This window comes from Phyllobates terribilis, unplaced genomic scaffold (assembly GCF_046119375.1).
Source record: "Phyllobates terribilis strain yellow unplaced genomic scaffold, ASM4611937v1 Scaffold_207__1_contigs__length_3498100, whole genome shotgun sequence".
NCBI lineage: Eukaryota > Metazoa > Chordata > Amphibia > Anura > Dendrobatidae > Phyllobates > Phyllobates terribilis.
Window position 1 is genome coordinate 3208019 of NW_027362967.1, and position 16727 is coordinate 3224745.

At 44.7% G+C, this 16727-nt stretch overlaps 1 protein-coding gene across 1 annotated transcript in view; it reads left to right on the top strand.

Moving 5' to 3' along the window:
- Positions 1–16727, top strand: part of LOC141213682 (microtubule-associated serine/threonine-protein kinase 4-like) — a 53925-nt gene that overhangs the window by 36152 nt on the left and 1046 nt on the right. The window lies entirely within an intron of this gene.

The following is a 16727-nucleotide window of genomic DNA, read 5'->3' on the forward strand; positions in this document are numbered from 1 at the left end:
GCAGATAGTGGTCCCCAAGATGGACATCCAGATGGTGTTGGAGGCCTACCACGATCAGGCGGGGCACTTTGGCTGGAAAAAGCTAGAAACCCTGCTAAAGTGTCGATTCTACTGGGTGGGAATGCGCAGCTCCATTGAGAAGTGGTGCAGAGACTGTGGATCCTGTAGCCTCAGAAGAAAAGACTACAGCAGCCAGAAGGCACCCCTGCAACCCATCAAGATGGCTTGACCCCTGGAGATCGTGGCGCTGGACCATGTCAAGCTGTCACCCAGCAGGTCAGGGTACTCCTATGCCCTGACCATGGTAGATCACTACTCCAGGTTCCTGGTGGTCGCCCCTGTCAAAGACCTGACGGCAGAAACAGCAGCAAAAACGTTCCAAGCATATTTCTGCAGACCCCATGGATACCCTGAGCAGGTGCTGACAGACCAAGGCCCAGCCTTCGAGGCCGAGTTGTTCAAAGAGTTCTGCCATTTGTATGTGTGTAGGAAGATAAGAACTATACCGTACCACCCCCAAACCAATGGTCTCTGTGAAAAGATGAACAACATTGTCATCGACCTGCTGAAGACCTTACCACTTGAGGAGAGAAATCAGTGGCCAGACCTACTACCTGACCTGGTAGATCTGTACAATCACATACCTATGAGTTCCACCAATTGCACTCCAGCATATCTCATGCGAGCAAGACCAGGAAAGTTGCCCATGGACCTGGAGCTTGGTGTTGCAGAACCAGAAGCAGATATGTCCACTGAGGACTGGGACACGTCCAGACAGGAGCAGTACAGAAGAGTACAAGCCTGTGTCGAAGACAGTCTCGCTAGGGTGAAGGACAAGCAGGAAGACCACTATAATAAGAGTGCGCCAGCAGAACCCTTCACACCAGGATAAGTGGTATTGAAAAGGAAAAGGAGAAACCACAAACTTGATGACCAGTGGGAGACAGAACCCTACCCTGTGTTGAATTTATAGGTTTGATAACAGGAAGACGTGTTTGATTAGCAAAGATGAAGGAAGAACAACTGCAACGGTATCTAGAGACCACCTGAAGTTGTGTCCAGAACTGCTAAAGCCCCAAGAAGAAGTGCCTCTCATCACCCCGGAGGAACCTGAAGAAGCAGTAATCCATACTGATTTAGGAGATTTCCCGGCAGATTGGCCTCAAATAGGAGGAGCAGTCATAATCCCAGTACTCCACTTCTTTCGACAGCCAGAAGACCCTCCACAGCCAGATGAACCTGTAAGTGCTGCAGAAGAGCCTAGTGCTGCAGAAGAGTCAGCTCAAGAAGAATCCCCGGACGAAGCATCCCCGGCAGGAGCAGAGCAAGAAGGCCCAGCCAATGGTGAACTTGCCAGGCCAAAGGGAGGTTAAGGCAGTTTTTCAATACCATCACTAGTAGAACAAATCGGGTAACTGACAACACAGATACCACACATTCTATGAAGAATCCTTTATCGTGATTAGTAATTCTTCTATATAAAGTAAATGACATGTGGGAGTATGGTGATGATTACCGCACCCATCCTTCTAAAATAATTCCAGTGCAGAAGAACAGCATGTAGTCTGACCTGGGTATCAGGGGTGTATTAAGGATAGCCAGGGCCCCGCGTGGCCCCCCCACGTGACGGGTTGGAGGTCACCATATACCTGAAACATTATTATTGAAAAAAATAGCTGCCGAGTGAAACTAACCTAAAAAACATCCATTAATCTAAAATTTACCTTCAGTTAAAAAAAATACTTTACCCATAGTATTGAACAGACCAACTTTAATATGTAATCAAGTCTCTTGCCAATTTTCACAAGGTTTTCATATCAATAGTGCAACAAACACAGAATACAGTAGAAAATATTAACAATATAACACTTCCATTACAATAGAAACATCAGTCATTAGATCAATAAAGTGTCAAATGCATAACAATAAATAAATATATATTTTTCAAAAGCTGTCAGAACCATAAACTGTAGAAGCAAAGTATCCTCTCCCTAAGCCTAAGCTCCAGCATACCAGATAGTTTGGGGTATGTTACTTGCTACATTTAATAGGTTAATTTGAACTTTAGCCAAGGGATGTTAGTAAAGATTTGTCTCTGGAAGTGTCACCCATTTCCCCTGTATGAGGTTGACCAACCAAACTGGAGGCATGAAGGAAAAAAAAAAGAAAAACCAACAGATTAAGGGAAGACCTCACCTTTTCTGAGTAATATAAGACTCATGTTTAAAGCAATACTGCAGTTTTTTTGTATTACGGCACTGGAGTAGAGCCACTAATCTAAGTTCCCTGCCCCTAGTCTCATCCTTACCAACCGGCATCTTCATCTGTATTCCGTGAGTCTCCTGACGTTCTCCAGCAGTTTGTGACCTGCTGGCTTGCTCCAGTGTTTGCTGGCCTATCAGGAAGTCATAACTCAATTTAAGCCCATGAGATCCAGAACAAGGCCAGCAACAGGCCCCCACACTTACACTGAGAGCTTCTGACCATTACTTCAGGTCAGTCCAAAGTTGCAGTCAAAACATGGCTGTGGGACTGAAGCGGCGCTGGGAAGAGCTGAAGACAGTGGCTAGTAAGTATAATAATAGGGTTAAGGAACCACTAGTTTAGTTGCACCACTCCAGCGCTGAAATAAAAGAAAACAAACCCTGGAGTGGGGCTTTAACCAGGTGACAAAACTGTCACTAGCAGTGATTACTGTGCAGGCGGAGGAGAGCAGAGGTGTGTGATTCCATATACTGCTCTGCATCTATCTCAGGCTGTGTGGAATAATGCCCTGGTACCTGAGGTAGATGCTGAGCGCTGTATGGGACACCTTCTGATCGGACACTGCAGCTCTCATCTCAGTAGTGTCCTGCTGCTGTGAGACTAGAGCTGTAGTGTGCGATCAGCACTTGTAACAAACAGCGCTCAGCATTTAGCCCAGGTGCCTGAAAGTTAGAAGGCAGATTTTTTTTTTTAACTAGTTAGACATGAGTATTATATACAGAGAAAGCCAGCTCTCATATCCTCTGCGATTGTGCGCTTTATCCTCTGCCTGACACCGCCTGCACATTATTGGGTAACATCATACAGGGAAAAAAGTAAATGCCCCCTTACTTGAAGGGGAAATTGGCATAAAGTTTACAAGTAATTATAAAAACTGAAAATGACTGCTGTGTCAGTCTGTGTGTTTTGTGAGTAACTTACAGTTTGGCTGGTACTTTGAAGAGGAAACACACGATGGTATGTGCTGTACTTGAATTTTCAATACCTAAAAGAAAGGAGGCAAAAAATAATTTTTCTTAACATCTGTTTACACATATACATAGTAACAATCATCCTTCAACCTTAAAAAATAAGTCCATCTAGTTCAACCCATAGCCTAACATGCTGATCCAGAGGAAGGCAAAAAAAAACATGTGGCAAACACTAAGCTCCACATTGGGGAAAAAAATTCCTTCCTGACTCCATACGACAATCAGACTAGTTCCCTGGATCAACGCCCTATCAAGGAATCTAGTATACAGTACTGTGCAAATTAATTGGGACAAAGCCAAAAAAAAACATATTTTTGAATATGTAAGAATAAAATGTTATAATGCACTGTTACATACTAATTTTAGTAAGAAATATGTCCTCCTTTAGCAGATATGAGATTTTCAATGCGTTTTGGCATTGATTCTACCAAGTTTTTGCATAAATTCTTCCATTCTTCATCATGGAACCACACTTGTATGGCACTGTTTATCATGCGTTCTTTGGTTGTACAGTAACATAGTAACATAGTTTGTAAAGCCGAATAAAGACTTGCGTCCATCAAGTTCGACCTGTTAGTTCTGTAATTACTAAAGTTGATCCAGAGGAGGGCAAAAACCCCAAATGATTTGGCCAATCTTCACCTGAGGAAAAATTCCCTCCCGACTCTGAAACCAGCAGTCAGAATAAATCCCTGTATCAACCTACTATTTTATTTTATTTTTAAGTATATGCTGAAATCTGCCTGGTATCTAGAAATGCATCCAGTCCCCGCTTGAACTGGTGTAGTGAATCCGACATTACCGTCTCCTCACTCAGTGAATTCCATATTCTCACTGCTCTTACCGTAAAGAACCCCTTCCTATGCTGGTGCTGAAACCTTTTCTCTTCCAGTCTTAGTGAGTGCCCTCTTGTTACCGTAATATCCCTCCTTTTGAACAAATCCTGGGCAAGATCTCTATACTGTCCCCTAACATATTTGTACACATTTATTATGTCCCCCCTCAACCTTCTCTTTTCCAGGCTGAATAGTCCTAGTTTTGCCAACCTCTCTGGGTATTGCAGTCCCTCCATTCCCTTTATTAATTTTGTTGCCCTCCTTTGTACCTTTTCAAGCTCATTTATATCCTTTCTATATATTGGGGCCCATAACTGAGCACAGTATTCCAAGTGTGGTCTGACCAGTGCTTTGTACAGTGGAAGAACAATGTTCTCATCCTTTGCAGCTATACCTCTTCTGATACATCCCATTACCCTGTTTGCCCTTACAGCAGCGGCCTGACTTTGGGCACTCCAATTTAGTTTGCCATCAATCAAGATGCCCAAGTCCTTCTCCATCTCTGAATTCCCCAATGATTTCCCATTCAGTGAGTACTGGTGACTTCCATTTTTCCTTCCCATATGTATGACCTTACATTTCTCCTCGTTAAACCTCATTTGCCATTTAATGCTCCACCTACCCAGCTTATCCAAATCCCTCTGTAGGTCTTCACTATCCTCTTTTGTATTAATTGTTTTACATAACTTTGTGTCATCTGCAAATATTGGTATTTTACTACTTATCCCGTTGACTATGTCGTTAATAAAGATATTAACCCCTTAATAACATCTGACGTACTAATACGCGTCTGTGCCCTGGGACTTAAGAGCCAGACCCGTATTAGTACGTCATGGCGATCGCGCGCGCACACAGGCTGTGCGGGCGCGATCGCCGCCGGGTGTCAGCTGATTGTCACAGCTGACACCCGGTACTATGTGCAGGGAGCGGTCACGCACCGCTCCCAGCACATTAACCCCCGCGATGCTGCGATCGAAGTCGATCGAAGTCGATCGCGGCATTGCGGGGGCAAGGGGAGGTGATCGCCGATACTCACCTCCTCTTCCGGCTTCCAGCGCAGTCTGCAAAGGCTTCCCGGGTGTTGCCATGACGACCCGATGTCGTCATGACAACATCCGGGTCACCAGAGAGCAGGAAGATTGCTTGGACATGCGCAGTGCATCTCCAAGCAATCTTCACACTGTGCACTTCTGACAGCCTTCATGGCATAGGGATGGTGCTCCATTCCTGTGCCATGCAGGCGATCAGAAAAAAAAAAGTGAAAGTCCCAGAGTGGGACAAAGTAATAAAGTGTATAAACTGTGTGAAAGTGGAAAAAAAAAAAAAAAAAAAATGTGCAAAAATATTATAAAAAAATAAAAAAAATAATACACCAAAAATAAAAATATAATGTACCCATCAATAAATATTATTATAAAAAAAATAAAAAAAAAACAATAAAAGTACACATATTTGGTATCGCCGCGTCCGGAACAACCTGACCTATAAAACTGTCCCACTAGTTAACCCCTTCAGTGAACACGGTAAAAAAAAAAAAAAAAAAAACAAGCAAAAAACAATGCTTTATCACCATACCGCCAAACAAAAAGTGGAATAACACGCGATCAAAAAGACGCATATAAATAAAAATGATACCGCTGAAAACGTCATCTCGTCCCGCAAAAAACAAGCCGCCATATAGCTCCATCAGCCGAAAAATAAAAAAGTTATAGCTCTCAGAATAAAGCGATACTAAAAAATATTTTTTTCTATAAAATAGCTTTTATTGTGTATAAGCGCCAAAACATAGAAAAATTATACAAATGTGGTACCGCTGTAAACGTACTGACCCGAAGAGTAAAGCTGCCTCATCAATTTTACCACACGCGGAACAGAATAAAAAAAAAAAAAAAAAAACAATTCCTGAATTGTTGGTTTTTGTTTATTCTGCCTCCCAAAAATCGGAATAGAAAGCGATCAAAAAATGTCACGTGCCTGAAAATGGCACCAATAACAACGTCAAGTCATCCCGCAAAAAACGAGCCGTCACATGACTGTCTGCCAAAATTTGGAAAAATTATAGCTCTCAAAATATGGCGATGCAAAAACTAGATTTTACAAAAAATGCGTCTTTTAGTGTGTGACAGCTGTCAGTCATAAAAACCCCATATGATTCTGGCATTGCTGTAATCACACCGACCCGAAGAATAAAGTCGTCTAATCACTTATACCGCACAAGGAACGGCGTCAAAAATAAACTCTTGAGTTAGGATTGGGCTAGGGTTAGGGCTGGGTTTGGGGCTAGGGTTGTGCTGGGGCTAGGGTTGTGCTGGGGCTAGGGTTGTGCTGGGGCTAGGGTTGTGCTGGGGCTAGGGTTGTGCTGGGGCTAGGGTTGTGCTAGGGTTAGGGCTGGGGTTGGGATTTTTTTCAAAAGTAAGAAAAAAAGATGACGATATGGCGACTAGTGTTGAGAGCAAGTGCTCGCTACTTGAGTTTGCATCGGGTGCTCTGGTATGCATTTAGTATCGTGGGTATTTGAGTGACATGCTCGAGTCTCTGCCCCATATGCTTCGCGGCCAAAAAACTTTACGGGGATTGCCTGCCATGCACGAGCGATCCCCGCATGTTTTTTTTTGGGTGTCTAATAACCGTGAAACATGCGGAGCAGGGACTCGAGCATGTCACTCGAGCACACGCTGTACATGGTGCATACCTGAGTACCCGATGCAAACTCAAGTAGCGAGCACTTGCGCTCAAGAATAATGAAAACTTATTCAATATGATGACCTAATGTAAACAAATAATGTGCCGTACCTCTGGGTTCAAAATGTTCACTATACACCTTAATAAAATCTTTGAGGGGTATAGTTTCCAAAATGGGGACACTTGTGGGGGAGCTCCACTGTTTAGGCACATCACGGGCTCTCCAAACGCGACATGGTGTCCGCTAACAAATTGAATGGAAAATCGGCTCAAATTGTTAGCGGACGCCATGTTGCGTTTGGAGAGCCCCTGTGTGTCCAAACATTGGAGCTCCCCCACAAGTGACCCCATTTTGGAAACTAGACCCCCCAAGGCACCTATCTAGATGCATAGTGAGCACTTAGAACCCCCAGGTGCTTCACAAATTGATTCGTAAAAATGAAAAAGTGAAAATAAAACACTTTTTCATTTTTATGAATCAATTTGTGAAGCACCTGGGGTTCCAAGTGCTCACTATGAATCTAGATAGGTGCCTTGGGGGGTCTAGTTTCCAAAATGGGGTCACTTGTGGGGGAGCTCCAATGTTTGGGCACACAGGGACTCTCTAAATGCAACATGGTATCCGCTAACAAATTGAATGGAAAATCGGCTCAAATTGTTAGCGGACACCACATTGCGTTTGGAGAGCCCCTCTGTGCCCAAACTTTGGAGCTCCCCCACAAGTGACCCCATTTTGGAAACTAGACCCCCCAAGGCACCTTTCTAGATGCATAGTGAGCACTTGGAACCCCCAGGTGCTTCACAAATTGATTCGTAAAAATGAAAAAGTGAAAAAAAAAACACTTTTTCATTTTTATGAATCAATTTGTGAAGCACCTGGGGTTCCAAGTGCTCACTATGAATCTAGATAGGTGCCTTGGGGGGTCTAGTTTCCAAAATGGGGTCACTTGTGGGGGAGCTCCAATGTTTGAGCACACAGGGACTCTCCAAATGCAACATGATATCCGCTAACAAATTGTCGGCTCAAATTGTTAGCGGATATCATGTTGCATTTGGAGAGTCCCTGTGTGCCCAAACATTGGAGCTCCTCCACAAGTGACCCCATTTTGGAAACTAGACCCCCCAAGGCACCTATCTAGATGCATAGTGAGCACTTGGAACCCCTAGGTGCTTCACAAATTAATTCGTAAAAATGAAAAAGTGTTTTTTTTTTCACTTTTTCATTATTACGAATCAATTTGTGAAGCACCTGGGGGTTCCAAGTGCTCACTATGCATCTAGAAAGGTGCCTTGGGGGGTCTAGTTTCCAAAATGGGGTCACTTGTGGGGGAGCTCCAAAGTTTGGGCACAGAGGGGCTCTCCAAACGCAATGTGGCGTCCGCTAACAATTTGAGCCGATTTTCCATTCAATTTGTTAGCGGATACCATGTTGCATTTAGAGAGTCCCTGTGTGCCCAAACATTGGAGCTCCCCCACAAGTGACCCCATTTTGGAAACTAGACCCCCCAAGGCACCTATCTAGATGCATAGTGAGCACTTGGAACCCCTAGGTGCTTCACAAATTGATTCGTAAAAATGAAAAAGTGTTTTTTTTTTCACTTTTTCATTATTACGAATCAATTTGTGAAGCACCTGGGGGTTCCAAGTGCTCACTATGCATCTAGAAAGGTGCCTTGGGGGGTCTAGTTTCCAAAATGGGGTCACTTGTGGGGGAGCTCCAAAGTTTGGGCACAGAGAAGCTCTCCAAACGCAATGTGGTGTCCGCTAACAATTTGAGCCGATTTTCCATTCAATTTGTTAGCGGATACCATGTTGCATTTAGAGAGTCCCTGTGTGCCCAAACATTGGAGCTCTCCCACAAGTGACCCCATTTTGGAAACTAGACCCCCCAAGGCACCTATCTAGATGCATAGTGAGCAGTTGGAACCCCCAGGTGCTTCACAAATTGATTCATAAAAATGAAAAGTGTTTTTTTTTTCACTTTTTCATTGTTACGAATCAATTTGTGAAGCACCTGGGGGTTCCAAGTGCTCACTATGCATCTAGATAGGTGCCTTGGGGGGTCTAGTTTCCAAAATGGGGTCACTTGTGGGGGAGCTCCAATGTTTGGGCACACAGCAGCTCTCCAAACGCAACATGGTGTCGCTAACAATTTGAGCCAATTTTGCGTTAAATTTGTTAGCGGACACCATGTTGCATTTAGAGAGCCGCTGTGTGCCCAAATATTGGAGCTCCCCCACAAGTGACCCCATTTTGGAAACTAGACCACCCAAGGCACCTATCTAGATGCATACTGAGCACTTGGAACCCTCAGGTGCTTCACAAATTGATTCATACAAATGAAAAAGTGTTTTTTTTTTCACTTTTTCATTGTTACGAATCAATTTGTGAAGCACCTGGGGGTTCCAAGTGCTCACTATGCATCTAGATAGGTGCCTTGGGGGGTCTAGTTTCCAAAATGGGGTCACTTGTGGGGGAGCTCCAATGTTTGGGCACACAGGGACTCTCTAAATGCAACATGGTGTCCTCTAACAAATTTAACGGAAAATCGGCTCAAATTGTTAGCGACACCATGTTGCGTTTGGAGAGCCGCTGTGTGCCCAAACATTGGAGCTCCCCCACAAGTTACCCCATTTTGGAAACTAGACCCCCCAAGGCACCTATCTAGATGCATTGTGAGCACTTGGAACCCTCAGGTGCTTCACAAATTGATTCATACAAATGAAAAAGTGTTTTTTTTTTCACTTTTTCATTGTTACGAATCAATTTGTGAAGCACCTGGGGGTTCCAAGTGCTCACTATGCATCTAGATAGGTGCCTTGGGGGGTCTAGTTTCCAAAATGGGGTCACTTGTGGGGGAGCTCCAATGTTTGGGCACACAGGGACTCTCTAAATGCAACATGGTGTCCTCTAACAAATTTAACGGAAAATCGGCTCAAATTGTTAGCGACACCATGTTGCGTTTGGAGAGCCGCTGTGTGCCCAAACATTGGAGCTCCCCCACAAGTTACCCCATTTTGGAAACTAGACCCCCCAAGGCACCTATCTAGATGCATTGTGAGCACTTGGAACACTCAGGTGCTTCACAAATTGATTCATAAAAATGAAAAAGTGTTTTTTTTTTTCACTTTTTCATTGTTACAAATCAATTTGTGAAGCACCTGGGGGTTCCAAGTGCTCACTATGCATCTAGAAAGGTGCCTTGGGGGGTCTAGTTTCCAAAATGGGGTCACTTGTGGGGGAGCTCCAAAGTTTGGGCACACATGGGCTCTCCAAACACAACATGGCGTCCGCTAATTATTCAAGCAAATTTTACAATCAAAAAGTCAAATAGCGCTCCTTCCCTTCCGAGCCCTGCCGTGCGCCCAAACAGTATTTTTTCCCCAAATATTGGGTATCTGCGTGCCCAGGGGAAATTGCACAACAAATTTTGGGGTCCATTTTTTCTTGTTACCCCTGTGAAAATAAAAAAAATTGGGTCTAAATTAACATTTTTGTGAAAAAAGTTAAATGTTCATTTTTTTCTTCCACATTCAAAAAATTCCTGTGAAGCACCTGAAGGGTTAATAAAGTTCTTGAATGTGGTTTTGAGCACCTTGAGGGGTGCAGTTTTTAGAATGGTGTCACTTTTGGGTATTTTCTGTCATAAAGACCTCTCAAAGTGACTTCAAATGTGATGTGGTCCCTAAAAAAATGGTTTTGTAAATTTTGTTGGAAAAATGAGAAATCGCTGGTCAACTTTTAACCCTTATAGCTCCCTAACAAAAAAAAATTTTGGTTCCAAAATTGTGCTGATGTAAAGTAGACATGTGGGAAATGTTATTTATTAACTCTTTTGTGTGACATATCGCTCTGATTTCAGGGCTTAAAAATTCAAATTTTGAAAATTGCAAAATTTTCAAAATTTTCGCCAAATTTCCGTTTTTTTCACAAATAAACGCAAGTGATATCGAAGAAATTTTTCCACAATCATGAAGTACAATATGTCACGAAAAAACAATCTCAGAATCAGGGGGATCCGTTGAAGCGTTCGAGAGTAATTACCTCATAAAATGACAGTGGTCAGAATTGTAAAAATTGGCCCGGTCATTAACGTGCAAACCACCCGCGGGGCTTAAGGGGTTAAATAACATTGGGCCTAGTACAGACCCCTGTGGTACCCCACTAGTGACGCTTACCCAATCTGAGTATATTCCATTTATAACCACCCTCTGCCTTCTATCCTTTAGCCAGTTAGCTACCCACTTGCAGACATTTTCCCCCAGCCCCATCATTCTCATTTTGTATACCAACCTATTATGTGGCACGCTATCGAACGCTTTTGAGAAGTCGAGATACACGACATCCACTGGTTCCCCCTGATCTACTCGAGAGCTAACCTCCTCGTAGAAGTCAATCAGGTTTGTTTGGCAGGAGCGATTCCTCATGAATCTATGTTGGTTCGGGATTAAAAGATTATTAGCATCAAGATGCTCCGTAATTGCCTCTTTAATGAAGCTTTCAAAAATTTTGCCCACAACGGACGTCAGACTCACCGGCCGATAGTTTCCGGCGTCACTTTTCGCTCCCTTTTTGAATATTGGCACTACATTCGCCTGTCGCCAATCAAGTGGCACAGACCCAGTCTCAACAGAGTCCTTAAATATAAGATATAACGGTCTGTCTATCACATTACTTAGTTCCCTTAGTACCCGTGGGTGTATGCCATCAGGTCCTGGTGATTTGTTTATTTTAATGTTACTGAGGCGTTTCTGTACCCCAGCTTGGGTTAGATTATTCATACTTAGTGGAGGATTAAGTTTGTCACTTCTCATTTCTCCTCTTATTTCGATTTCCTTTGTGAAAGTTGTCGAAAAAAAATTATTTAATAGATTAGCTTTATCCTCATCTTTCTCTATGATTTTGCCTTCCTCACTTTTTATCGGTCCAATATTATCCGATTTAATCCTTTTACTATTTATATACGTAAAGAACAGTTTGGGATTTGATCTACTTTCCCTAGCAATACGTTTCTCTGTTTCCTCCTTCGCTATTTTTATTTGTTTTTTACAGGTTCTCGTTTTTTCCTTGTAACACATTAGTGCCTCCTTACTGTTTTCCTGTTTTAATCTCTTAAATGCCTCTTTTTTGCTATTTAACGCCCCTTTTACGTTCTTGTTCAACCATATTGGTTTCCTCTTATTTCTGGCCCTTTTATTCCCATACGGTATATACCTCTCGCACTGAGTATTCAGAATTCTTTTGAAGGTTTCCCATTTACTATTCGTATTCCTTTGATTAAGAACTTTGTCCCAGTCAATAAGTTGAAGGTTTTCTTTCAGCTGATCAAACTTCGCCCTCCTAAAGTTTAATGTTTTTGTTGTTCCCTTATTGATAACCCTACTGAAGGGCATTTTGAAGTCGATAATATTATGGTCGCTATTACCTAGGTGCCCCCCTATCTGTACCTCAGTTATTCTATCAGGCCTATTAGTCAATATTAAGTCCAACACGGCCTTCCCTCTCGTTGGTTCCTGCACTAGTTGGGAGAGATAATTATCCTTAATATTTGTCAAGAACCTTTTTCCTTTCTGAGATCTACAGGTTTCTGTTTCCCAGTCAATATCCGGGTAGTTGAAATCCCCCATTACAATCACTTCATTATGTTTTGCTACTTTGTCTATTTGTCCTAATAGCAGATTCTCATTCTCCTCTGTTATATTTGGTGGCTTATAGCAGACCCCCAGTAATATTTTATTATTATTTTTAGTTCCCTCTATCTCTACCCACATGGACTCGACCCCCTCTTCTCCCTCTCCTATATCTTCCCTTAGTCTGGGTTTTAGACATGACTTTACATATAAGCAGACTCCTCCGCCTTTCCCCTGTTTCCGGTCCCTTCTAAATAAACTATAATCTAATAAATTTACCGCCCAGTCGTAGCTATCGTCTAGCCAAGTCTCTGTTATACCTACGATGTCATACCTCTCCTCCGATATAAGCGCCTGCAGCTCATCCGCCTTATTGGTCAGGCTTCTTGCGTTGGTCAGCATGCAAGATAAAACTTTGGGGTTATTTAGGATCCTATTCTTCTCTAACGATCTAACTGTACTATCCCCACCCCCCTCTCCACCCTCATTATATTCACTTCTCCCCTTCCCCCTTGCTTGCCTCACATTTCACCTATTTCCTTGGTTTCCATTTTGCCAAGACGTCTCTTCACAATGCTCCACAAATTTTCTATAGGATTTAAGTCTGGTGAATTGCCAGGCCAGTCCAGCACTTTTACTTTATTTTCTTCCAGGAATTTCTTCACACACTTGGAATTGTGGCATGGAGAAAAAGTACACTAAACCACTCCTCACAGAAACAAGCTCTCAACTGAAGCTGAGGGGGCAGCTAGCTGTTATTTTCTGACTAAAACCAGTCAAACCACATTTTGTTACTCACGGTTGTACACTCACACCTGTTCAAAAAAGTTAAAACTGGTTTGAATCACTGACTGGTAACCAACTTATGATTTTACTTAAAAAATGCTTTGTCCCAATTAATTTGCACAGCACTGTATATAATCTGTAATATTATACTTATCAAGAAAGGCATCCATGCCCTTCTTAAATGTTAGTAGTGAATCCCTCATTACAACATCATGCGGCAGAGAGTTCCATAGTCTCACCGCTCTTACAGTAAAGAATCCGCGTCTGTGATTATGATTAAACCTTCTTTCCTCCAGACGTAGAAGATGCCCCCTTGTCCCCGTCTCAGGCCTCAGAGTAAAAAGATCAGTAGAAAGGTCTTTGTACTGTCCCCTCATATACTTGTACATAGTAATAAGATCACCCCTAAGCCTTCGTTTTTCCAAACTAAATAACCCCGAGTGAAATTGATAAGAATGTGTGAGTGATATGCGAATGTACTTGAGAAACACTTACTAGAAAGTCACTGGATCTCTGTTTTGTCTTTCTCCAAGAGCTTCTTGGTCCTGACACATGTTCCATTGATCAAAGCATGAGAGAAGTTCCTGCAGACAAACCCTGAAAAACATAATGCAAGTCAGTTCTGACCAGATTGTCATCTACTTTTCTCAGAACGTCTACTTCTACTTCTCTTAACGTGAGAAAATGGCTGTGGATTTTTAACATTTCTTTTACTTTGTTAGTCCCCTTAGGCAACTTGAAACTGAACGTTAGATCACTTGTCTATATTCAAAAGTACTTTTGCATTGCTACATATAGGAAAAATCACTATTGCCTGTGAAGCCCAACCACAGAATGACAGTGTCATGTAAAGAGAACCTATTATGTCCATGTCCTCAAACACTATTGACGCGCCCACTGGGCAGCGGGGTACTTGCCAACCGGGCCTTGATGGATTTGGGGGATGTCACAGTGGCTGGCCCATTCCGTGACCCAGGGTGGTCAGTCCAAAAATAAAAGGGGGGATAAAAATGTAAACTAAAAAGGGGAAGTAGGGTAGGTTTGTAAATGTTCGTGACGCCACCCGTGGTACCCGGTAATGACTACTGGCGCTGCGACAGTCCTCTGAGGCCGGTGTTCCGGGCAGCTTAGTTGGTGCTACTCTCCACGGATAGAGTAGGCCTCAGGGCAGTGTAGATGTGATGTAGAGTGGTGGTTGGTGCTGTGCCGCGGTAGAAAGAACAGGCAGAGATAGCGGTTGAAGTCATCCGAGTCTTTATTCACTTTTTATCAGCTCAGAGCTTCTCTCTGCTGTCACACGGCGAGCTGCGGCCGTCAGGGTGGGGCTCAGCACTTTCCAGGTAGTTCAGGAGCACCTGCCAGGACCCCGCTCTAGTGTGTTCCTCTGTTGCTCAACTTCTCCCGCCGTGTGTTCCCCACTGAGTCCCGTACGGGTGCTGCGATGTCCCTATGGGCAGCGTGTAGTTCCCGGACCGACTGGGCGCCCTTTTTGGTGACTTGTGGTGAGGCTGAGGCGTAAGGCCGGGTCCCTCTGGGTAAACTCAGATTAGGGCATACAGGTGGCGACTCCGCTCCGTCCGTATCCCCCTGGGATCCACATAAGCCTCCGGATTCTTCCGACAGAGACGTGAAGTACAAAGTCAGATCGGGGACCGGTTACCCCTCTTCCGGCCGGGTCCCTCTGGCTAGGCCAGAATAAGGTATACAGGTGGTGGCTCCGCTCTGTCCATATCCCCTGGGATCCTTTCGCCTGTGGAGCTTGACTCCTCTGCTCCCCTCCTGGGCCTCCTACTCTCAGGACCCTGACCGAGACAGAGCCTACAGCAACTCTGCCCCGCTCCTCGTCTCGAGGCCTGAGACCGAGGACCGTGGACCCTCAGCTGACTGCAGCGTTGTGCTGTCTACCGACCAACGACCCACAACCAAAGACAATGATACCAAGATGGCCTCCATATATATATGATCCAGCTAAGTGCTCAAAATAAACGCTTCCTCCACCCTCACTCACTACATGGTTCCCCCTAACTTTGGTTCCCCCCAACTCCTCCAATCCGGCCCGGGGCGGCACTATGGTGCATATAGGCCCCCTTCAGAACTGGAGTGGTGTAGTGTTGAGTGTGTGTTTGGGGTCCTGTGTGGTACTCCATCCTTACCTGGAAGAGGAGATATCACACCCTTAAGTGGGGTGCAATAACTCTGTGGCGACTGAGCCCGCAGGGGCGCCACATTATTGACCTGCAGTGCAGGTTAATAGTATAGAAAGGTGCCCAACTGCTGTACTGAAAGTGCAGCTCATGGGAAAAAAATGGAATTTAAATCATTCCAAGAACCTTTACCGGCCTTCAGTCATACAGGTGTGTACAAAGCGTCTACAATTGCAGCTCATAGCACTGCGAGTGGCTCCTGCAGGCACGTGTGACGCTCACAGTCCTCCCTGGGAAGATGGAGGGGTACTCGGAGCCGGGTCAGATGTTGGGGGATGTAGCCGTGGCCAGGACCCGTTCCGTGCCCAGGGCCGTCACATTAAAAGATTTAATGGGCTTTCAGGGTTGGTGTTAATCGAGTGGTTGTATTGACTACACCACCTGTGGTGCCTGGTGATTCTTCACCAGCTCTGCGTTCAATCCTCTGAAGCGGGATGTAGCGGCAGCAGAAGATGGTACTACTCCCCACAAGCGGAGCAGGGCCTCAGGGCAGAGAGGACAAGAGGATGGGAGCTGTTGTGGAAGATGTTGTGGTGTGTAGTGCGGTGCCGCGTTGCAATAAGAAACCGGAGGCCATAGGGGTAGTGTTCCAAGCTTTACTCACGGTAGAATGCACAGCTGCAAGACTTCTCCCTGCTCCTCACGGCGCGCTGCGGCCACCAGGACCGGGGGTCCAACAACCTCCAGGTAGTTCAGGTGCTTTGGTCAGGACCCCGCACCAGAGTTTTCCTAGACTTTCCCACTAGGTCCTCTCCTGTCCGTTTGTGGTGCGTGTACTAAGGCCGGGTCTCCCTCTGGACTATGCACAGAACAAGGGTACGGGTGGCGACTCCGCTCCGTTACCCGGTGGGATCCACTGAGCGTCCGGGCTTCTCTGACTAAGACTTGTAGTGACAGAGTCAGATATCGGGGGCCGGTACCCCTTTTGCAGCAGGAATCCCTCAGACTAGGCCAGAATAGTGAGGACAGGTGGCGTATACCGCTCAGTCTGCATCCCCCTGGGATCCTTTTGCCTGCGGAGCTTTACTCCTCCGCTCCCCTCCAGGCCTTCTTAAGTAAGGACCTTGACTGGGTAGAGACAGCTGTTAACTCTTGCCCGTTCCTCGACACAAGGCCAGAGTTCGAGGACCGTGTCCCCATCAACTGCAGGTTCACACAGAAAGCCACGTTCAGCGATGAAGATCACAATCAAAGACCTTGAACTTAAGATGGCTGGCTATTAAATATGAATTTAGTACGTGTAACCTCTAAGTGTATCCTCCACCCTCACCCACTACTAGGTTCCCCCTTACTTTGGTTCCCCCATCTCCACTTATCCCGGCTGGGGCAGCACCCTGGTGCCTTAAAGCCCCC